This window comes from Ursus americanus, chromosome 28 (genome assembly GCF_024610735.1).
Source record: "Ursus americanus isolate L20-20 chromosome 28, mUrsAme1.1.p, whole genome shotgun sequence".
Lineage (NCBI taxonomy): Eukaryota > Metazoa > Chordata > Mammalia > Carnivora > Ursidae > Ursus > Ursus americanus.
Window position 1 is genome coordinate 29,246,923 of NC_142154.1, and position 23,451 is coordinate 29,270,373.

At 44.4% G+C, this 23,451-nt stretch overlaps 1 protein-coding gene across 4 annotated transcripts in view; it reads right to left on the reverse strand.

Annotated features, from left to right (window-relative positions):
• The window catches only part of ARID3B (AT-rich interaction domain 3B), a 109,436-nt gene that overhangs the window by 52,556 nt on the left and 33,429 nt on the right, over positions 1-23,451 (reverse strand). For 3 of the 4 annotated variants that reach the window (XM_045795203.2, XM_087856788.1, XM_045795205.2), the window contains 3 exons: positions 19,986-20,129; positions 17,428-17,789; positions 13,489-13,681 (listed from right to left, as the gene is read on the reverse strand). The gene's annotated coding sequence lies outside the window, so the exon portion shown is untranslated. Of the gene's footprint in view, positions 1-981; positions 1,092-13,488; positions 13,682-17,427; positions 17,790-19,985; positions 20,130-23,451 lie in introns of those variants that run through there. The other variant, XM_045795204.2, reaches the window with a different exon arrangement.

Sequence of the window (23,451 nt, forward strand, 5' to 3'; positions counted from 1 at the left end):
AGTGTAACAAAACATGAAAAGATTTACACCCACATTAAATCCAGCTGGCAAAAGTATTCATTTAGGATAAAAACAATGGGCGTCAAAAAAAATTAAACAAAAGAATAAAGCAAATAATTAGGCGGTCATTTTAATTTTCCTTATAATCATCACAGTCAATCAATCACAGGAGGAATCATTTTTCAACTGAGTCCCGCCAGTCTTTGTACAACTGCTTCTTGTCCTGTGGCACCATCTTCTCAGAGTGCTGTCCCCAGTAGAGGGGGAGGTGTCTCATTGCCTCTTAGTAAGATTGAGATGACTCAGTTCCACAACTCAATACACACACCCTCCCCCAAAGAGCCCATCTACCCCGTCCCTAAGCAGAAAGATCCAAACAACAATGCCACCTGCCTACATTTAGAAAAGTTGTGTCTCAGAAATCTAAGCCACTTCATCCCTTCACACGGCCCCCTCCCCCATTTCCCCTAAAGTTCCCGGACCACCATGCCCTGCACAACGGACTGCTTGTAGCTTTGAACCCAGCCTCCCCTACCGTTCCCGCTACCTTCGCTGCCGGATCCCTCTGGCCCCGGTCCCCCTGAAGCCCCATACCTCCTTCCCCGGTTACGCCAGCCCCTCCTCCTTCTTTATACCCCCCAGTCCAGCCCTATCACTTTTACCTCTACCAAGCCCTCCCAGCCAATCCACTGGCTCTTCTTCGATCGCCCCAACCCCACCTATCCTCGCCCTCAGTTCCCGGGGCCCTTACTCTTCCCATCTCTTTATCTCAGATCACCCTAAGGGTTGCAGGGCGTTTCGGGTCTCCTCCCAGAGCTCTCACTTTTCCTCCGCGGCCCCCGTGCTCCGCCCGCCCGCGCCTTGGCGTCTCCCCCCCCCCCCCACACACACACCTGCCTCCCCTCGCACCCCGTCGGCCCCTCCACCTGCCACAGCCCCCGCTCCCGCGCGACTGAAGGAGCCGGGCCCCACGCGGTTTACCTGTGCGGGCGCTCCGGATCCGCCGGCGGGGGTGGTGGCGGCCGCTCAGGCCCCGGCGCAGCAGCTGCTCCTCGGACTCCTCCGCAGCCGGGGGCCACAGCCGGGGCGGGGCCCGCACCGGAAACGGCGCCGCGGGGCCGGGGCCGCGAGCCCGGGGCGGGGCGGGGGCGGGGCCACACTGGACGGGGCGGGGACTAAGGCCGGAAGAGGCCAAAAAGGGACCGAGGGGCGGGGTTAAGCGGAAGTGACTTCTAGGGACGCGCCGCCCGACCGAGTCGTTGGCGGAAGCGGAGTGACGTTAGCGGAAGTTTCCGCCAATGGGAAAGCGCGGACTCCGCGGCATTCCGGTGTGAGGACTTCCGCGCGGAGTTGAAAAAGGCCGGTCTGCGTTCACTCTTTCCTGCCTGTGTTTTAGTTGCGGAGGTTGGTGTGGCGCGGCGTCAAGTTGGCAGGAAGGTAAATAAAGGACGAGGGGCGTCCAGGTTTTTTCTGCTTTGGTCCCCTCCCCAACTCCCTGCTATCAAACCGATCTTCCTTGAGATTCCCGCTTCCAGATCAGTTATCTCTGAACTTCTGTGACTGAGAACTGGCTGTCCCTTGAGGATGCTTCATCCCCTGGAGAATTCTCACTTCCCAGGTTCAGAAGGTCGGGGGACCATGTACCGAATACGGTCACCTCTTGTAAAAACCCTTGCTTCTCCGACGCTTACTCTTAAGACTGCCACCTGTTTAACCGCCTCTTAGAGATCATCTGTGTATTGGTGCATCCAGCTCCTTGTCTTACTTTATTCTCCTCTATCTTCCGTCTTGATAATTTCAGTCAAACTGCCTGGTTACAGTCCGGGCCTCATCTCTAGCGACCCTTATTACATCAGCCTGGCAATCCTAATAAAAAATCTGGACCTTTTCACAAGAAACGTTATCCTGTCACAAATCAGAATTGGAACATCCTTCTGTCCAATTACAGCCTGATGTCCTTTCAGCTTGACCGCTCAAGAAGTTCTTCATAACTTTTTTCACTTTATCAGTACCTCTGATCCTTTGAAAGCCCCCATTAGTCCACATTCTTCACTTCCCCTCTTATGAATCATAGATACAACGGTATACTATTACAATCCTACTCTTTCTCATTCCTAAGCTTGCTCGCCACTCTCTTTTCCCCACCTAAGTCTTCCACCCTAGATGGACGAACATGCTTCTCCATGCCTGTATTCAGCCTGGTGAACAGACTGGTATCACTAAGTTATTAATCTAAGCCTTAAATGGGCTCTGAACAATACCTGGAAATTTCATTATAATATTTTTCTAGTTAACTTGCTTTCCGGTATCTCTGCAAATCTGTAACCCTATACTTGCCATGCACCTTCCCCTGATTATATTACTGTATAAGTAACAGAAAATGCAGAATGCCCTATACCCCCAAAGTACAGAAACACTAAATAAAAGGATTACACGCACCCCTATGTTTATTGCAGCATTATTTACAATAGCCAGATTATTATAAAAATAGCCTGAGTGTCCGTCAATAGACAAATAGATAAAGAAGATGTGGTATACACACAATGGAATATCACTTAGCCATAAAAAAGAATGAAAGCTTGCCATTTGCAGCAATGTGGATGGAACTAGAGAGCATAACGCTAAGTGAAGTAAGTCAGGCAAAGAAAGACAAATACCGTATGATTTCACTCATATGTGGAACTTAAGAAAAAAAAATAAACAAGTAAAGGGAGGGGAAAAGAGAAAATCCAAGAAACAGACTCTTAACTATAGAGAACAAACTGACGGTTATGAGAGGGGAGGTGGGTGGGGGGTGGGTAATAAATGAGGGATTAAAGAGTGCACTTGAACACCGGGTAACGTATGGAATTACTGAATCACTATATTGTACTCCTGAAACTAATGTAGCACTGTATGATAACCATACCAACATTAAAATAAAATGAAATGAAATAAATGTAGAATGCCTTAAAATCTAGAAATCGACATGTGTTCCCGTTCTGTCTTTTCCTTCTATAACTTATTAAATAAAAAATATTCATTGAACTCGCACTATATGCCAGGCAAGTCACCCGTTTAGGTGCTTGTTAAGCAGTGAACAAAAAAAGTCCTCATCCTAAAAGATTTTTCTAGTGTTGAGAGAAAAACGAATATATATGTGCTATGATGAAGAACAAAGCAGAGTAAGGGTTAAACAGTGGTGTCAGGTAGCTGCTCTTTTAGGTGTTAGAGAGGGACTGATAAGCAGAAACTGGAATTGACATGATGGGCTCAACCATGTGGATGTCTAGGGAAGGAGTGTTCCAGAGGAGACAGCAGATTCAAATGCTCTGTGGCAGGAGCATGCTTGGCTTGCTAACAGAATAGCAAGGAGACCCCTCAGCTGATACAGAGTGAGTGAGGGGGATGGTGGCAGGAAAAGAGATCAGAGAGGTAGTCAGGGACCCAATCCTGTGGGTCTTTTAGGCCATGGTGACAACTTTGGATTGTTAACACTGAAACCACTGGAGAGTTTTGAGCAGAGGAATGGCCTGATGAGATTTAAATCTCTGAAAGTCTCATTTTAGCTGTTGTGTAGAGAACAGACTGACGGTGGAGGGGTAAGAGTAGAAGCACTTGCCCTGGCAAAGGATGATGGTGGCCTGAACTAGATGACAGCAGTGCAGGTAGTAAGAAGTGGTCAAATTCCAGGTCTATTCTGAAAGTAAAGCCGCCAGGATTTACTGATGGATTGGATGTGTAGTTTGAAGAAGAGAGTCAAGAGTCAAGGATGAAGTCAAGGTTTTTGGCGTGAGTAACTGGTAGAATGGTGAAACCATTTACTGACCTGGGGAATGCTATCAGAAGCCAACCCCAATGGGACACTATTCAACAATATAAAAGGATGAAATATTTATACACCCAACATCTTGGCATTATAACAACATAGCAATAAAAACATTATGCTGAATGAAAGAAGCTAGTCTCAAAGTGACACTCTTGAAAAGATGAACACTGTAGTGATGGAGAATAAGTTAGTGGTTGCCAGGAGTTAGGGGTGGAGGAGTGACAATAAAGGGATAGCATAAAGGAGGGTTTGGGGAGATGGGACTCTTCTGTATCCTGATTGTGGTGGTGGTTACATGAATCATGCATGTGTTGAAATCCATAGAACTGTACAACAAAAATACAATCAATTTTATTGTGTGATTTTTTTTTTTTTGTAAGTCAAATATTTCATGTGTGCTCGAGTTTCCCTTCCCAGTTTCCAGGGCTCTCCCTCTAACCTCTTGCAATATTGGATCCTTCCGTCAGTATTCTATCAAGCTCTAGTTTCAACCATCTTTTGCTTTAAAAAAAAAAAAATCCAAAAAACAAAAGAAAAATCGTTCCTTTGACCCTATATTCTATGACTAAACGCTTATCTCACTATTCCCCTTCCTGGAAAAGTTTCTAGAATTACTATCCTTACTGCAGCCCAAATGATCTTATCTCTCCTTAAAATGCTCTATGGTTTCCCATTGCTCTTGGGATCAAACCTGAAATTCCTTTATGTGGCCTACAGAGCCCTAGCCTCTGCCTACCTATTTGGTTTTATCTCTCCCTCAGGTGCAGTAGTGGACCCAAGATGGCAGCCTTACTAGATGACCTCAGTAGTTAAAATAGAAAACTTTCCCCCCCACAACCATGGAAATGTGTCTAAACCCTGAGATAATCACCCATTCTGGTTATAAGGAATATCATTCAATCTTTCTATTTTGGCTTCCGAGGTATAGTAGATTGAACAGAATAGCTTTGGTATTTTCCAGCCTCTCCCCTCACGAAGTGTAGTCTCTCCTCTTTCTGAATCTAGGCTTGGCCCTGTGACTTGCTTTGTTCTATGGGACATTAGCAAATCTGATACAAGGAGATTCTTTAAAAAGTGCTTACAAATTATGGCTTGCTCTCTCTTGCTGCTGGGAACTCTTCCACCACCTTGTGAAAAACTCATGGCTGACCCGATGGGTGAGGAGAGACACGAGGTCAGCACTTCATCTGACATCTAACCAATTGCCAAACAAGTCCTTAGACCAACTAGCCTGCCAAGCACCAGGCATGTGAGCCAGGCCATTGTAGACTCTCTAAGTCCAGCTGTGCTGGCCCAGACCAAAAGAAATCCCCAGTGAACCCACAGACCGGTGAAGAATAATGTGTATGTTTTAAAGTTAAAGCAATAAATTTTGAGGTGGTTTGTTTTGCAATAAAAGATAAAGGATACCCAGGGCATTTCTTTGCATCTGTTAGGCTGGATTTAGTCGGATGCACGTCTTGGAGCTGCTTAGTACCTAAAGAAGAGAGCCACCATACATCCCCTTCACATAGTTAGTCTATGTCACCTTATGTGCTCCCATCTGATCTCTCACTGTTTTGCTTTTTTACAGCAGGGGTAATCTTACATGTCATGTCTGTTGTATTTCAACTTGTTCGGTAAAACTAATATCATTTGCATGGTTTTCACTGATTTTATTGCTCTTTTTTTAAAACTAAAAGTTGAATTGTGTAAGTATTGGGTATCATTTATATGTTTTGTTATAAATTTAATCTTACGTGTACAGGGCATATAAGCTAAGAACAGGGAAATGGGTATATTATAGAATAATAATGTAATTAGTCATAACTAGTAAAGGGAAAGTTGGCTTCCGTTTGTGTTCATGATAGCCAATATTATTAATGTAATTGGGTCTGTCTTAATAAGATTTGGCATATTAGCACAAATGGGTGTCAGTTTGGGGACTCAAGAAACATAAAATGTTTTCCCATTGAAATTACCAGTGATTACATTTTCAGCTTGCATTGGCTCCACAAGAGGTTTCGTGATTGACTACCCTAGTAAGGCAGAAGAGGACTGTCCTGCAGGTATGCTACCTTTAATGCCATGGAAAATTAAAATGTAACCAGATGATTAAGGTTTCTTCTTGTCCTGAGATCAAGGTGTAGTCTCAGGAGCCTCTGTGAGTGTGTGTAAAGCCTCTGCTGAGTAAATGTTATGAACATGTGTAGAGAAAGAGTGTGGCCGTCCAATATGGTAGGAAAGGTGGTGGATCAAGTCCACAGATTCTTGAAGGGACCTCATCACGGAGGTGGAGGCACCAGTAATGTTGTCCACAGCCTGATCAGGCTTTCACTGTGCAGTGTGTTTTCCCAGGGAGCGGGGAGGATATGCCCCTCAGGCTGACTCTTTCTTTTACTGAACTGTTCCTATTTTGAATCAGACAGTTGTTATTTGGTGCCTGATGACTTGAGTTACCTGATGTGTGAGCTTCCACAAGCCAGTCAACCCTGGAAAACTGCCAGCACCCAATTACTGAGACCCAAAGCTGAACTCTGAGAATGCCTTCAAAGTAACGAGGACTCCTGGCAGTGGGCAGCCAGCATTCTTCTGCAGGTAGCTGCTCTCTTGCCATATTCCCTTTCGACCTGCTCTCACTGCAAAGGTCCTTTCCAAACCTGTGGCTCTGGGATTGGCCAACATTCTGGTGAACTGCCTTGACTATATTGTTCTTCCCCTCACTGAGGAATAGAACAAGTCAGACCTCTAAAGCAATTAAAAAGGGACTCACCAATCCCAAAGTGACTCACCTTTGAAAACATTGGATTGTCTCACTCTCCTTGATACTTAATTGAAAGCGTCTTTGCAAACTCCATACAGATTTCTGCGGTGGCCCTAGCACTCAGCAGTCCTGCAGACTGGCAGAGCAAAAGGCAGCAGGAGGCAGTTCAAGCCATCTGTCCCAGAACGAGACATCTGGTCTGTGCCTCTGGTTGGGACTTTTTGGAAGCCATCTGGCTCCCCACCCAACAGAGCTGTGATAAGCTAGATGCTGTCAAGTGCTGGTGAGTCTAAGAGGAGAGGATGCCTGAGCTGTAGTTGGCCTGGCAGTGAGCTCGGTTGGCTGGGAAAATCATGGAGCCAACCAATTGCTATAAAGTATCCACAGACATCTACACATGCCGGAGGGGGGGGGGGGCTTTACATCCATCAACATTTTTTTTTTATTTCCAAGCACCAACACTGAATGTTGAGTTATCAAGAACAGTAATATGCATTTTCTGTTGTTAAGGTTGGCCAGGATTCCTGTCCTCTCTGAATTAAAAAAAAAAAAAATGTCAATTTCAGGAGAAAAGTATAGAGAATTTATGGCGGTAAGTATTTTGGAAACATGGGTTCAGAGGATACAAGGTATCCTAGAGAAACTTCAGTGAAAAAGAAACTTCCCAAATACAGGGTGGAGAAAAGGGAGTTTCTCAAATACAAGGTGGGAAGCACTTGGTTTTGTGAGGCTAGAGGTGTGTGGGTCCCCGGCTCGTCATGTCTTTATTGCCCCCGCCAAGGACACGACACAGCCATGTTCCCATTGCCGGCTTATTGCTATTTTATCCCTCATTCTTAGCTAAAGAAAACTGAGTACAGTATAACGGGAGTTCCTGGTATTTTATTAAGGTGAAATATATGCAACGCCAGAGAGGTTGGAAGGGTTGTCTGTATCCCAGGCCTTCATTACTACTTCACAGCAAAAGCACGTGTTGGGTGCTTTGATTCAAACCAATCTTAACACAGGATTTTCACCTGCTGCCACTTCAGGGAATAACAGATAACCTCATTTGGGAATCTGATTCAGAAACTTCATCTTTAAAAACGGAGCTGTGGGGGTGCCTAGGTGGCTCAGTCGGTTAAGCATCTGCCTTCTGCTCAGGTCATGATCCCAGGGTCCTGGCATTGCGCCAGGCATCAGGCTCCTTGCTCAGTGGGGAGCCTGCTTCTCCCTCTCCCTCTGCCTGCTGCTCCCCCTGCTCATGCCCTCTCTCTCTCCCTCTCTCTCCCTCCCTGTCAAATAAATAAAATATTTTTTTAAATATTTTATTTTTTAAAAAAATATTTTATTTGAGAAAGAGAGAGCACAAGTAGGGGGAGGGGCAGAGGGACACCCAGGTGTCCCTAAATAAAATATTTTAAAAGAGAAAAAAAAAAAAAAAACTGAGCTGGGGGCGTGCCTGGGTGGCTTAATTGGTTAAGCACCTGACTCTTAATCTCAGCTCAGGGCTTGATGTCAGAGTTGAAGCCCCGCATTAAAAAACAAACAAACAAACAAAACCCCAACTGAGCTGGGTATTCAGGCTCTCCAACTGAAGTGAAAGTTTGATTTTAAATGCTTAGAACTGCACTGAGATTATGCTGGAAGCAAATAGAGTGGTTCTGAAGCTAACTGATCTAATAATAATATCCTCCTGACCAGTTCCCTTCCATGCTACCCCCAACCCCACAAAAGCAAAATACTGAGCTTAACTCTGTGGTCATCAAGCAACCAGTCATTTCCTAATATGGACAGTTCAGCCCTCCAGTTTCACTTCTGGAATTCAAGTGCGGGAGAATGGCATTTACATTTGCATGCGTTTTCTACAATTTTTCTCACTCCCCAAAGCAACGAAGCCTCTGTTTCGTTTGCTTTAACATCAATGATACCATCGACAATGACTGAATTTCCTGGACCTGTAATACAGGATCAGCCCTGACCCAAAACAGTCAAACCCTAATAGTTTGATAGAAAACTCATATGAATAGTCACAAGATTGGAGGGCTTTGTCCTTATTAAAAATGAATAGTTACTCCTAAAATGGGTAGAGCCATTAAAAACAATAATGTCTGTAATTTCTACTGACATGGGAAGATGCCAGTGGTAGAATTTAAAAAGAAAGTACCAAGTTACAGAAAAGAGTAAAATAAAATTTCAAAAAAGAAAAAAAAACTTGAATGATTTAATCTTTTGCAAAACAATTCCCATCTTAAGAATAAAAATACCTGGGGCGCCTGGGTGGCTCAGTCCTAAGGGTCTGCCTTCGGGGGTGCCTGGGTGGCACAGCGGTTAAGCGTCTGCCTTTGGCTCAGGGCGTGATCCCGGCGTTACGGGATCGAGCCCCACATCAGGCTCCTCCGCTATGAGCCTGCTTCTTCCTCTCCCACTCCCCCTGCTTGTGTTCCCTCTCTCGTTGGCTGTCTCTATCTCTGTCGAATAAATAAATAAAATCTTTAAAAAAAAAAAAAAAGGGTCTGCCTTCGGTTCAGGTCATGATCCCAGCTTTCTGGGATTGAGCCTCATCGGGCTCCCTGCTCAGCGGGAAGCCTGCTTCTCCCTCTCCCACTCCCCCTGCTTGTGTTCCCTCTCTCGCTGCCTCTCTCTCTGTCAAATAAATAAATAAAATCTTAAAAAAAAAAAAAAAGAATAAAAATACTTATGATGCATGCCCTAACCTCAGAGTCAAGTCTAACTTTCGCTTTCTTTGGTCATTAGAAAAAAATGCCATATTAAGGAAAAATCTACAGTACTTCTTAACTGATGACTATTGTGCGCTAAATGCTTCGCTTACCTTCTCATTTAATCCTCACAATAACGCCCATTTTATAGGTGAGATAACATGCTCAGAGGAGTTAAGTAACCTGCCCAAGGTTAAGTTACTTGTTATAGGGAGCAGGGCTGGGATTTGAACCCAGGGCTGTCTGACTCTAATTCATGCTGGTAACCACCATGCCATATTCCTCCCAGCACTGTCAATATTTAACTTGTAACCATTTGTGTTTATTTTTCAACATACAATTTATCATAATGTGCCACGGAGAATCAATAATGTCACATATTAGCTTTGCAGTTTGGCTAAAAGAAGCTAAGTCCTGCATCAGAGAGTAAAACTAGAGCATGCTGGATGTGAAGCTGACCTGTATCTTGCATTTGTGGAGGACCAGTTTAAAGAATTTGAGCATGAGAGTGTCTGGCAAAAGACCAGAAACAGCCTAAATGTCCGTCAGTAGGGAACTGGTAAAATACTGTGGTGCTTAATGCTCTCAAAAAGTGAAAAGGAAGGAAAGAAAAATGAGGAACTTTTTAATGTACTGATACGGAACACTTTCCAAGACATTAAATGAAAAAAAGCAAGATTTGTTACAGGGTGGTTAGTATGTTACCATTAATAACTGTGTTTAAAAAGGATGTACGTATGTAATCATTATGTTGAACAAGCATGACTCATGGGGTATGTCTCTAAACTACTGCGGGAAATAGATCCAAAAATGTGACTCAGCAAAATAATTTCTTTTTTTGTTTGTTTAAAAGATTTTATTTATTTATTTGAGAGAGAGACAGGACAAGTGGTGGGGAGGGGAAGAGGGAGAGAGAGAGAGAGAAGCAGACTCCCTGCTGAGCAGGAAGCCTGATGTGGGGCTCGATCCCAGGACCTGGAGACCATGACCTGAACCAAAGGCAGACGCTTAACTGACTGAGCCACCCAGGCGCCCCCAAATAGTCTATTTCTTGCTTACCTAACAGTCCTGGGCAGATATTCAGGTCTGGGACATGGCTGTCTTTCATTGCTATTATTCAGGACCCTAGGCTCCTTCCATCTTGTGCTGTACCACCCCATAGGTCACAAAGTGGTACACTTTGCTCCCACTCACGTTACATTGGAGAAAACTTTGTCATACGGGCACTCCCAAATTGGAAGGGGATATGGGAAAGAGGCTAGCTGTGCGCCTGCAGAGAATAATGGCTTTTCTTAGACAGCAAGAGGTGTCTGTTACAGTTGGTCTTTCTGGTCACCAAATATACTCACCCTTCCCCTAAGGGACACCACGAGAAGTCCTATCCAATTATGGCATTCATATCTAAATTTGTATCACAGTCCTCTTTAATTGGCCTGAATGAATTTTCTCGTGGTCCAGCAACCCATAACTAAAAGCCAAGTTTTTGCCACTTCACCACTATCCCACTACACAGTGACAGAGGGGACAGGAAAACTACAATAAAAACTATTGGGAAGAGGGAGAATGGGAAACGTGAACACTCATGTCCAAAGCAATCATGGAATCCTGCTAGACGGACATTGCGAAGACGCCCTTTCCTGGTAGTCAAGGAAGCTCCTAGATAAGACCCAATTTTACTCTTCAGGAAAAATTATCTTGTCCTTGCTCTCCTTATGCCCTGGGTCAGCCCTCAGCCATTGCTCCCCCTGGCTATACGTGAAGTGGGGAGCATGCCCTCCTTGGGGACTATATGACCAATAGCCTGCTTCCCAATGGTAGGGAGATCCAAGTATTGTTTTATGGCTTTAATTGTTTATTCAGGCCAGGCTTGTGGGTTTGTGGCAATACAGTTCCCTCGGAAACTTCAGGTCGTTTCGCTTCTAAGCAGCTTCTTGTGCCAGAAATCATGCCTAAAAGACTTTTTTCAGGATAGATGTATCAACTTTCATTTATTTCTTTACTCCATGCCTCTCTCTCCCAACTTAATGGCAGTTACAGGGAAGCCATATGAAACAAAGCTTAGGTGGAAGGAAAGCCTCGAGACTGTTCTTTGCACTAGTGCTGGAGTCCTCTGTTTAACTGAAACATCTTCATGGATAACCTTTTCAGTCCTCTTCCCAGCTGTGGGGGCGCAAGGCCCCACTTCTGGGCTCCCTCGATTCCTTTGCATGTGTGCTTGCAAACCAGGACGTTCTTGCCTGCGCTTACCTCTTACTGTGTCTTGTTAAATACAGCAAGGAGCTACCAATACCCTCTGACATTCTGACTCATGGTCCGTGACTTCAGACGATCATGGAAAGAAACCGTTTTTTTCTTTTTATCTCCTCAAGTGTCCCTATTAAAAACAGACACCAAATAAGCAAGTTTCTTGATGTCTTGGAAATTACTGTCATTAAGTAGAGGCCCACACTAAAAAAAATTAGAGGAAACGCTTTGCAGATCATTATCCTAATAAGCTGCTCTATCTGAAATCTTTAAACACAGGGACTCCTTTTAAAAAAGAATGATGAGGGGCGCCTGGGTGGCACAGCGGTTAAGCGTCTGCCTTTGGCTCAGGGCGTGATCCTGGCGTTGTGGGATTGAGCCCCACATTGGGCTCCTCCACTGGGAGCCTGCTTCTTCCTCTCCCACTCCCCCTGCTTGTGTTCCCTCTCTCGCTGGCTGTCTCTGTCGAATAAATAGATAAAATCTTAAAAAAAAAAAAAAAAGAAAAAAAAGAATGATGAGCCTACGGAGAGGTTCCAGAATGCCATCATACAGGGGTGCCTGGGTGGCTCAGTTGTTAAGCATCTGCCTTCGGCCCAGGGTGTGATCCCCAGGTCCTGGGATTGAGCCCCGCATCCCTGCATCAGGCTCCTCTACTGGGAGCCTGCTTCTTCCTCTCCCACTCCCCCTGTTTGTGTTCCCTCTTTCGCTGGCTGTCTCTCTCTCTCTCTCTCTCTGTCAAATAAATAAATAAATAATCTTAAAAAAAATGCCATCATATATGCACACGATTGGTTGCAAGATCCAGGAAGTCAGCCTCTAACAGCACCAGAAAACTTCTAATGGACACTGGAGACCGCAGAAGGCACAAGTTCACCATGATATTAAACATTGATGGGGCAACTTTTCTGAGACAGCAGAAAACATGGTCCATGCATGCCTCACCTGCGAACAAGGTATGCTAGGAAACCTTATGAAAGTGGGACATATATTGGAATCATGTCCTAGGAGACCCTTGGAATATATCCAAAGAGACCTCACACAATTACCTCCCTATATGAGTCATGAGTATTTATGGTAATAGTGTGTTTCTTTTCTGATGAGTTGAAGCGTCCGCTTCTCAAAAAGCCACAGCACTCAACAGTGGCTAAGAAACGATTGGACTTTGCATTCCCTCCATAGGATATTCCAACTTGGCATCTCATGATAAACATATTTTACTGGGGCAATTATTGAGCTATGTAAAGTATTGCCTCTCATGTAGAAATCTCACTGCTCTTATCACTCTCAGTCACCTGGAAAAGTGGAGAAAACAGAAGAAATATTGATACTTTAATTAGCTAAATTAGCGGACACCACTTGAGTTCCCACGGGCTTAAGTACTGTTCTTGGTGCTTAAGATCTGTGTTCTTGGCTCAGTCGGTTAAGCGTCTGCCTTGGGCTTAGGTCATGATCCCAGGGTCCTGGGATCGAGTCCCACATCGAGCTTCTTGATCAGTGGGGAGTCTGCTTCTCCCTCTCCCTCTGCCACTACCCCTGCTTGTGCTCTCTCTCTCTCTCTCTGTCAAATAAATAAACAAAATCTTAAAAAAAAAAAAAGACTCCCGTGTTCTTCCCATTCAGGAACTCACAAATTGTCCCTCTTTGAATTGGTCACTAGCAGGCAAGCCCATATACCTAGGAATCTCTCCACCTATACTGGATTTAACCCCTTATAGGCAGAGCTGGCTGCATGTTGCAAAGGATTAACCCCATCTACTCAGTCTAATCAGTAACAAGCACAGGCCACATTCCCTTGCCGGCCACCTAACCAGCTTCTGAATGCCCTTAGACCAGGTGACTGTGTATTTTGGAACTATCCTAGAAACTTAAACCTTGCTTCAAAAGGACCTTATAGCAGTCAAGCTCCAAAGGCTTGATCTTTGGATTCATGTTCCTCAGCTGAGATGACATTGTCTGTTATACAACAATAAAAATTGGAAAATTGCACTTACCGGAAATTTGAAATCGAGGTTCCTTGAGAGCTGCCAGAAAGCAGATGATCCTTAGAAGTTGCTACCGAACACAAGAACCTTGGAGCAAGCTGATGACTGTAGGAAGTGCAAAGCCTCTACCCAGGAACCACTCAGTCACATGTCCTTCTTTCCATGCTTTTGTTCTCTGTCTTACGGGCCATCATTTTCCACTCTAGGTGTTCAAGTGCATATAATTAAGAAGTTATTTGGTAATACTGTCAGACTTACAGAAAAGTTGCAAAATGAGTACCAAGAATTCCCATATACCCTGCCCCCAGACTCTGCAAATGTTGACATTTCACCACATTTGGTTCATTGTTCTTTCTCTCTCTGTATGCATGTTATTATATTCTATGAACCATTTGAGAGTAATTTACAACACAATATCCCTTTATGCCTCAATATTTTAGTATATGTTTCATAAATACAAGTACATTCTCCTACATAACCAGTCTACAATTCTCAAAATCTGAAAATCAACGTTGACACGATACTATTACCTAACTTACAGATCATACTCATATTTTTCTTTTCTTTCTTTCTTTTTTTTTTTTTTTAAGATTTTTATTTATTTATTTTGACACAGAGAGACAGCCAGCGAGAGAGGGAACACAAGCAGGGGGAGTGGGAGAGGAAGAAGCAGGCTCCTAGCGGAGGAGCCTGATGTGGGGCTCGATCCCAGAACGCTGGGATCACGCCCTGAGCCGAAGGCAGATGCTTAATGACTGTGCCACCCAGGCGCCCCCGTACTCATATTTTTCTAAATGTCCCCAAAATATCCTTTATATCAAAATATAACAAAAACTTGTTTTTCTGGTCCAGGATCACACACTGCATTTAAAATTGTCGAATCTCTTGGGGGCACCTGGGTGGCTCAGTTGTTTGAGCATCTGACTCTTGATCTGAGCTCAGGTCTTGATCTCAGAGTCCTGCGTTCAGGCCTTGCACTGGGCTCCACATTGGGCGTGGAGCCTCCTTAAATTAAAAAAAAAAAGAAAAGAAAAGAAAGAAAGTCCAGTTTCTTTATTTTCCTTTAAATAAATAATCTGCTGTCTTTTTTTTATGACTTTGACTTTTTTTAAGAAGATTTTTATTTATTTATTTGAGAGAGAGGGAGAGCGTGTGCGCATGTGTGTGCGTGTGGGGGGGGGAGGTGGGAGCGGAGAGAGAGAATCCCAAAGCCGACTCTGCCTGGAGCATGGAGCTTGATGTGGGGGCTCGATCTCATGATCCTGAGATCATGAGTTGGGTTGCTCAACTGACGGAGCCACCCAGGCACCCTGGCTTTGACCTTTGGAAGAGTACAGGCCCATTATTTTGTACGATGTCCTCAGTTTGCGTTTGCCTGATTAGATCTGAGGCTATGCATTTCTGGCAGGAACACTGCAGAAGTGGTATCATTTATTTTCAGTACATCATATCAGAAGGCATATGGTATGGTGATATTAACTTTGATCACTTGGTTAAGGTGGTTGTCTGCCAGTTTTCTGCACTGTCAAGTTCTTCTTTTTCCCGTTGTGCTTAGTAAGTATTTTATATGGACCCAGGTTCCTTCTGTCTATCATCCTTTGCGTCCTTGTCACCAGCTATATCTACTTAGCAGAAAAGGAAAGAAAAGAGTTTCATGGGGCGAGGGATGTGGGGAGTGGTTGTTACTAGGCCAGTCCTGGAAGTGGCACCCATCAGATTAACCCTAACCTGTCTCACATGGAGTTGGTGAGAATGAAGTCTAAAGATTCTACCTAATTGCAAGGGACACTGGGAAACATTGCCTGGCTTTGTGCCTGAAGGAGGGAATGTGCATTAGGAGGGAGCTGGAGGTCTCCACTACAGCATGCAACTCTTCCACTGGCCCTTTAATTTATTCTCTGGGGCCCTAGTTTCCTCTTGCCCCCTTAGATGAAATCTTGGTCAAGTCCCTCAACTTTGCTGATCACTCTTATATGTCATAAGTCCTCCTGTCACGCTAGTCTCCCGAACAGCATCAGTTAAGCAACAAAAATGTCCAGCCCAGAATAGTCATCACTCTAAAATTGATTTAAAACTGAGGCTTCTCGGGGCACCTTGGTGGCTCAGATCAATTAAGCATCTGCCTTCAGCTCAGGTCATGATCCTGGAGTTCTAGGATCGGGCCCCACGTCGGGCTCTTCCGCTGGGAGCCTGCTTCTTTCTCTCCCACTCCCGCTGCTTGTGTCCCCTCTCTCATTGGCTGTCTCTCTCTCTCTGTCAAATGAATAAATAAAATCTTAAAAAAAAAAAAAAGAAAAAGAAAAAGGCAATTCTTCTCTGAGAAGACACAACCCCCTGCCAGGGCACACGGTTTGGAGCGTGGAAAGCAGGCTGGATTGCAGCCCCCGTCTGCACCTACAGCCAGGCATGCTTTTCAGGGAATGACTGGCACAGCCGCAAGGCCTGTTAAAGTTGGAGCATATGGAGGAAGTAATAGGCCAGACGGTCAAGTTTGTCTTTGACTAGTGCTGTCCCGAGTGGCATCTGCATTCTCTGGGGTTCGCAGAGATTTAAGGCTACTCTTGTTGGGGAAGAGACTGGATTCCTTAGTTCTATAAAGCTCCCTCATTCCGTCAATGGGGATCATATCTTTGTGGTTTCTTTCTTGTAGATGAATGCCCTGCTTTTACGGTTGTTTGTTCATAATTCTTTCTCAAGACTCTGGGCATCTGGGGATGTGCCTCCACCCACCTCCCACGGAAATGCAGTCCCTTGGGCAGCGTTCTTGAACAGGATCCAAGACCGTGCTTCTCCAGCCCCCCCGCACGTGCGTACCACAGCAAAACACGTTCATTTGACCCACCGTGGAAAGTGCTATTACATCCCAAACGATAGCCTCAGCTCTACTCCATGGGGTGCCTGAGCCAGCCCTTCACCTTGACGTATGCCAGCCTTATAGACACTGCCACTGCGTCTCTCAGGTTGGAAGGACACATACCATGTACTGCTGGGTGATCCCAGAAAACTCCTTCCAGCCGTGTGAGGTGAGGGGCTCATCCCTCTTATGATGAGGTGAGGGGGATGGCAATGACTCGGGACACCGATAGCTTTCTAGAAAAACCTTGAATCTCCTATCTTTTTCAACCTCTCTAACATCTTTTAGAGGCTGGAGGTGGGTGGTGAACCAAGCGAAAAGCTGCTTTTCTATAATCTTCCACTGTAAACCCTGTGGTGGTGGGTTTGCGTCTAACTTGGAAGGTGACTTCATTGTTTTGGGATCTGAGACAAACCCGAGACTAAGCGAGGTTCATTTCAACATCCTATGTATAACATATCTCGGGAAGTACACATACAGACCAGGAAATATTGCTTACCTTTGGTGGGAAATGTGTTCACTCGGGGAAGCCACGGGAGGGAGAATTTTTCACACATACTGGTTTTTTGTGGGTTTTTTTTTAAGATTTTTATTTATTTGAGAGCGAGACAGAGAGAGCGTGAGCGCATAGGCGGGGGTGGGAGGGGCAGAGGGAGAGGGAGAAGCCACATGGGGCTTGATCCCAGGACCCTGGGATCATGACCCGAGCCGAAGGCAGACGTTTAACTGACTGAGCCACCCAGGTGCCCCTGCACATACTCTTTGAACTGTTTTTTAAACTATATGTATATAGTACCTATTTAAGGAATTTAAATGAAAGAGAGATACCTTCCAAATACCCTAATGTCCATTCACATAATAGAGCACTTTCTAACTCTGAAGAAGAATGAGCTATATATTCTGATGTAGAACGATCTCAAAGATGTGGTTAGGTAAGAAAAGGAAGATACGGACTGTTTCACAATACATTTACATACAGTAAAATTATGCATAAATACATATTTTTATACATGAGGGACATTTTCAGGAAATTTTTACTAGGATGCACTAAATCATGTTGTAGTGACATGAAACTTGAAATATCAGTTACTCACCACAGCAGAGGCTTATATTTCTTGAGCAGACTCGTGTCTGACATGAGACGGGCAACCCTAGAGGGCCGCTCTTGTCCATGTGGTGACTCAGGGCTCCGGGCTGTTTCCGTCTGGCAACTCCACCATCTAAATCCATGGCTTCCACAGCTGCCACAGCAACGGGATGGTGAGCTGGGGAGTCGTACGCTGGAACTAAATGTTCTGGCCCACAAGTGCACATATCACTTCTCTGCGTAGCCCTTGAGCCAGAGCTGGCCTCCTGGGCACGGCCTTGCTGTAAGGCAGGGTAGGAAGTGCTGTCATCTTCCTACCCAGAAAGAAGAAAGTGAAGTAGGTTTCAGCATCCTGTAACGTTGTCTCTGCTGCAAGGACACAGAAAAAACAAGTAACAGGAGCAGGGAGTCAGGATCTGTTATCAGAAGACTTACTTTTCACTGTACTGTTTCCTATATTCCTTATGTCGTTTGGATTTTTTGAACCATTAAGTCATGTGTACTTTTTCAGCTAAAAGAATTAGTGATTTGGGATGCCTGGCTGACTCAGTCGGTGGAGCATGTGACTCTTGATCTTGGGGTTGTGGGTTTGAGCCCCGCGTTGAGTGTGGAGATCACTTAAAGATAAAATCTTGGGGCGCCTGGGTGGCACAGCGGTTAAGCGTCTGCCTTTGGCTCAGGGCGTGATCCCGGAGTTCTGGGATCGAGCCCCACGTCAGGCTCTTCCGCTATGAGCCTGCTTCTTCCTCTCCCACTCCCCCTGCTTGTGTTCCCTCTCTCTCTGGCTGTCTCTCTCTCTGTCGAATAAATAAATAAAATCTTAAAAAAAAAAAAAGATAAAATCTTAAAAAAAAAAAAGCAAACAATTAGTAACTTTAGCATCAATGGATACTAAAATTAGTGCATGAAAGTTTTACGAGGAATAGGATACAGTATACAAATACCCCCCCCCATGGAACTTATTAATTCGAAATAGACAACAAACAACCTGACCAACCGCACCTTAACCTAGGAATGTTAATTAACAACACCAGTAGGGAGACAAAGAGACATCATTTGCCTCCTGATTTAATGAACGAGAATCCAGCATCATTTTTTCTGATATTCCTGCCAAAAATGCATAGTCTGAACTTAATCGTGAGGAAAAAAACCCATATAGACCTAAATGGAATGATTTTGGACACAACATCTGGCCTGTATTCTTCCAGTGACAGGGTAATGGCAGACAAAAAGAGACTGAGGAATTGTTCCAGATTGAGGGAAACTAGAGAGAGCTGCTGATGAAATACAACATGCGATCCTGGATTGCATCCTGAGCCAGAAAAATACTTTTTTCCTCTTTGCTATAAAGGATGTTATGGAGACAACTGATGACATCGGAATAAGGTCCATAGGTTAGATAGCATTAGTGTATCAATGTTAATTTTCACATTTTGTAATCGTGCTGTTGTTACGTAAAGAATGCCCTTGTTTCAGGGCACCTGGGTGGCTCCGTTGGTTAAGCGACTGCCTTCGGCTCAGGTCACGATCCTGGGTTCCCAGGATCCAGTCCCGCGTTGGGCTCCCTGCTCAGAGGGGAGTCTGCTTCTCCCTCTGATCCTCCCCCCTCTCATGCTCTCTCACTCTCTCTCAAGAAAAAAAAAAAAAAAAAAAAGAATGCCCTTGTTTCAGGAAATATTCAAGTATTTAGAGGTAAAAAGGCATCATATCTGCAATTTACTCTCTCAAATCGTTGAGGAAATGTATATATAATAGAAATAATATATATTAATATATAACATATAACTTTGTATATTACATATTTAAATATATATATATAGTTATTTCCTGAGCCAGTTGACCTTTTGAAAGTAAATTACAGATATGCCTTTTTACCCCTAAATGAATACGTAAGTGTGTATATATGCGTGTATTTAAATATATGGAGAATGATAAAGCAAATGTGATAAAATGTTAACATTTTAGGAATCTGAATAAAAGGTATACGGTAGGTCTTTGTATTCTTCATGCAACCATTCAACAAGTCTGAAATTTTCTCAAAATAAAGTTGTTAAAAGTGACGAGTAACTAACTATACTTAGTAAGTCCGCGGGCTTTGCACTATGCGTAATGCTGATCAGCAAATTCTATTTGGAACAGAACAAAGGTACAGGGTAATTTTAAAAACTATATCTCACAGAATTATCGCAAGGATCAAATGTGGTAATACGTGTTAGCCTGTAAACCTCTATTCACAGGCATTGTTTTCATTGTTATTATCGTTTTCCTTTTTTTAAGCTTTATTTATTTATTTTCGTAGTAATTTCTACACCCAACGAGGGGCTCGAACTCACAACGTGGGGCTCGAGATCAAGAGTCACATGCTCTACTGACTGAGCCAGCCGGGTGCCTCTGTTGTTTTCATTTTGACCGATGTGGGTGATTCCCACTGGAGAGCGATGGAGGTTGAGGTTGAAAGAGTGACACGAACAGCCAACTTATTGAATAAGAAGATGAGTGCCAGGCCAGGGGGCTTGGATTTTGCCTGTAGTGGTCCCTTTTGGGTACTGAAAAGTCGTTACTTACCAAAATGGGTTGGGGGAAAGCTGAATTCTTAACAGTGCTGGAAAGCATCCAGAAGGATGAGCTCAACCTCCTCATTTTACAGTTAAGCTGGTAGGTTTTACAGATGAAGCGTCTGGACCGGGGTGAAGCTGTGAAGATTCAAAGCTTGAGAGGGCAGATGAAGAAAAACAAAGAGAGAAGAAATGTCACGCCGCGAAGATCAGCTATACAATTTGGGGGGCCCAGGGCAAAATGAAAATGCAGGGCCCCTTGATCATAAGTTATTAAGAATTTTGAGGGGCACCTGGGTGGCTCAGTCCATTAAGTGTCTGCCTTCGGCTTAGGTCATGATCCCAGGGTTCTGGGATTGAGTCCTGTGTCGGGCTCCCTGCTCAGTGGGGAGCCTGCTTCTCCCTCTCCCCTCTGCTCCTGCTCTCTCTTGCTATCCTGTCGCTATCTCTGTCTCTCTCTCTCAAATAAATACATAAAATCTTTAAAAAAAAAAAAAGAGTTTTGAAACAGTAACAGCAGAACAGTAAACCAAGTGGGGTGTGGGGGGCTACAAAGCATGAGGCCTCACGTGACAGCAAGGTCACACACCGGTGAAGCTGGCCCTGCACATCACAGTCCACCAAAGATGTCCATGTTCGGTCATTCACCCAGGTCACTAGGTGCTTTCAGCTGAAAGGGACTGAAACTGATGCGAATGGGCTTAAGTCAGAAGGAAATGCAGACTGATCGCTTGACATAATCAACGGCCCAGGTTCTTTCAGGCCAATCTCTGTGCTCAGTGTATGGAATTTGCCCTGAGACCCCATAACTTCCAAAGGAATGAATGGGGCCCCTCTTCCTGTTCTCTTGGGCAGGAGCAAAGATGACTTTTCCAGGAGCTGCACACATTTCCTTAGCCAGAACTCGGTCCCATGGCAGGAGGACTGTGGAGCGATGATTGGATTAGGCAATCAGGATGCCCCCCCCCCCCCACCGATGCATGAGGCCATGTGGAAGAGGGTGGATGTCTGAACAAAATCAGGGTCTTGGGAGAACCTGCCTGGCTCAGTCAGTGGAGCATGTGACTCTTGATCTCGGGGCTGTGAGGTCGAGCCCCACATCGGGTGTAGAGATTACTTTAAAAAAATGATAAATAAATAAAAAATCAGGGCCCTGGTGGGAAAGAGGAGGAGTGTTTGCTATAGTTCCTGGCACACTGTTTCCAGAATTGCTGATATAAGTGCTGGATGGTTAGTCAAGCAAATAGCTGAAGGGGTAAATGCAGAGGAGGGAGCAATGAGAGGAGCCCGGGGAGCTTGGTGGGGATGCGATCATGTGATTCACATTGGCCAGTCTGCATTTCATCCAATGGGCCACTGAGGACCTGCGTAACTGGTGTTACGCAACGTAACCTTAGGCGGGCCACAAAGGGATATTCTTATTTCAACAGGTACATGTTTATTCTTAAACATATTTTAAAAGTAATTAGTAAGCAGAACACAGAAAATACTGACCATAAAGAAAAAGATCGATAATTCAAACTTATTAAGATAAAGAACTACTGTTCATCAAAGACCATTAAGAGAGCAAAATGGTAAGCCACAGGGAGGAAGCCTATATTTGCAATCCATACAACTGACAACGGACACTTATCAAGGATATACATGCACATGGTCGGGGGAGATGGGTGAAGACGGTGTGTGTCATTTGTGACAAGCCCCAGAGAGATCCCTGGGTTCTGCAGCAAGACCATGCGAACCGCACTGGAGAATTAAACACTCTTTGGAAAGTACATACAAATACTACAAAACTAAAAATCAATAAGAAAAAAGACAACCCTGATTAAGGAAAGGGTAAAAGACATAAGCAAGCACTTTGAAAAAGAGGATAGGCAACTGACCGATGAACGGGAGAAGTTTTTCAACCTCATTAGTCATCAGGCAAGTACAAATTAAAACCACAATGAGATAGACTTTATACTAATGAGGATGGCTAAAATTACAACGAGTGATGATGTGAAGTGCTGCCGAGAGTGTGACACATCTGGAACTCTCATTCAGTGCTCCGGAGAGGGGAGGTGGGTACAGCCCATTGGACAACTGTGAGGCAGAATGTAGTAACAGTGCACGTATATAACCTATGACTCGGCCACTGAACTCCTAGGTATATACCCTCAGAGACGTGTACATGTGTATACCAGAAGGCCCGAACAAGACTGTTCAGGGCAGTACTATTCATAAATAAATGCTAAAACCTGGGAACAACCTAAATGTCCATCGGTGGTAGAATGGATGAGGGTGTGACACACAACAGACTACTATATATCTATGAGAAAGAGTAAACTCCCGTTATATGCAAGAAGATGGAGGAATTTCACAAACATAATGTTGAAGGAAAGAAACTAACCACAAAAGAATACCCGTGATATAATTCATTCCATTTGCATCAAGTTCAAAAGCAGGCAAAGGAGCACGCTCATTCAAGGCAGCATTATTCACAAGAGCCAAAAGGTGGAAACAACCTCAGGGTCCGTTGACAGAAGAATGGGTAAACAAAGTAAGGTGTACCCACACAAGGGAGTATCGCTCAGCCTTAAAAAGGATGGAAGTTTTGACACATGCTACAACATGGAACCTTGAGGACGTTATGCTAAGTAAAATGAGCCAGCCACAAAAAGACAAATACTGTGTGATCCCATTTATCTGAGGTACCTGGAGTAGACAAAATCAGAGACAGGTCTCAATGGTGGTTGTGAGTGGCGAGGAAAGGAGAGAATGGGAAATTGTTTAATGGGTATATATGCATATAGAGGGAGGGTCAGTTTTGCCAGAAGAAAAGAGTTCTGGAGATTCGTTGCACAACAATGGGAATGTATTCAACACTACTGAACTGTAACGTTAAAAATAGTTAAGATGATAAATTTTACGTGATGTGTATTTGATCACAGTTAAAAAAAAAAAAAAGCAGGTAAATGAGACTACGGTGATAGGAGGATAGTTACCTTGAAGGAGAAACACCAGGGATAAATGGGGCTTTTGTGATTTCTTGAGCTGGGTGCATAACACCGAGTGTTATGCACTTTCATGTTACTGTGAGACACATGGCGATGTGTTGTCCAGATCCCCCTTCAAGGAAGGACCTGCTGTCCAGCTGCAGGGATAGTGGCCAGCAGACAGTCTCCAATGTCAGTTCTTTCAGAGCCTGCAGAGGGCCGTCTTGCCCAAGGTCATGCCCTTCCTGGGGCAGGCTGCAACTGGTGACTTAACAAAGTAGGGGTATAAAGGTCTAGCCATTTAGACTTGATGCTTGACAACCCTGATGGGACCTCTCCCTCCATGCTGACCTGCTGATTGGCTGAGACTTTGGTGACCCTGCAGCACAGACTTCCTTCAGCCCAATCCTGCTTTTGCTCCCTTCCTTTCATAGGTGTGGATCTCTACCAAGATTTTTACATCCCAAACTCCATCTCAGCATCAACTCTCAAGAACTTGACCTT